Raw genomic sequence first — 1221 nt, 5'->3', positions numbered from 1 at the left:
GTGCAGTCCTCACTCCGGAACGCTGGAACGCTGCAGCCTGCAGTCCCGGCTTTTCAGCACGATTTGGGCGGGGCCCCAGGGACGCCCGGTAGGGGCTGGGCCCACCCTGAAGGCGTCTGGGAAATGTAGTACCAGCCTAGTGCGTTGGGGACGTGGCGGGGAGAGTCTGAAGGGAAGCAGTAGAGTTCGGGGGGGCGGGGGAGTCTGAGAAGGGCCCGGGGAGGTTCAGGAAGGACAACCCTGAGTCCGGAATGGAATGCCAATACTAAACTCTGTATACTATGTAATACTGTTTTCAAACATGTTATAAGTACATAAATATAGATTAAAAGACACAGGTAATAAGATCGCTGGAAAGTCACACTAACATTTGTTAACCGTAGTTAATTTCTAGGATGTGTGAGTTTTTTTCTTTTTACTTTAAGAGTATCACCTTGGGCTTCCCTGGAGGCGCAGTGGTTGAGAGTCCGCCTGCCGATGCAGGGGACACGGGTTCCGGGTCCAGGAGGATACCACGTGCCGCGGAGCGGCTGGGCCCGTGAGCCATGGCTGCTGGGCCTGCGCGTCCGGAGCCTGTGCTCCGTAATGGGAGAAGCAGCAGCAGTGAGAGGCCCACGTACCACACAGACACACACAGACACACAGACACACACACACACACACACACAAAGAGTATCACTTTATATTTTGGCCATTTTCATGTCCTTCTTATAAAACATTACTTATTAAATTTTGTCAAATATAAAATGAATAACTATTGTGGATGCAAATAATCAATAAACCATCTACAATAAGGAATAGAAGAGAGTTTTATTCCAGCTGTGCTGAGGACTATAGTAGGGGATATAGCCTCTCAGTAGTTCTGAGAAGCTGCTCCAGAGAAGCATGGCTTTCAGCATAGTTTTGTATCTTGTCAGAACAAAGAACGTACATCAAACATGACATGGGTACTTTCCTTCAAGCTTTCAAGAGACAGATTAGCACGTACACAGTGAGTCAGTATAGGCTTGGCGTCTGGGAAAGGAACATTATCTTTAAAGGAGAACTGGTATGGGCTTATAGGAAGGGAGGCATTTTATCCTTATCTTCAAAGTGGACATTCTTTACTTCTGGATCATGCTTTTTTTTCTTTAAAGGTTAAAGCAGATGTGTAATGTATGATAAACAGGACACAAGGCTGTTCCAGGAACATAAAGTTCAGGCCAAATTATGTATAAACCA

The sequence above is a fragment of the Globicephala melas genome, chromosome 19, assembly GCF_963455315.2.
Source record: "Globicephala melas chromosome 19, mGloMel1.2, whole genome shotgun sequence".
In the NCBI taxonomy this organism is placed as follows: Eukaryota; Metazoa; Chordata; class Mammalia; order Artiodactyla; family Delphinidae; genus Globicephala; species Globicephala melas.
The sequence above is the reverse complement of the archived record's forward strand: the minus strand, read 5'-3'. Positions refer to the sequence as shown.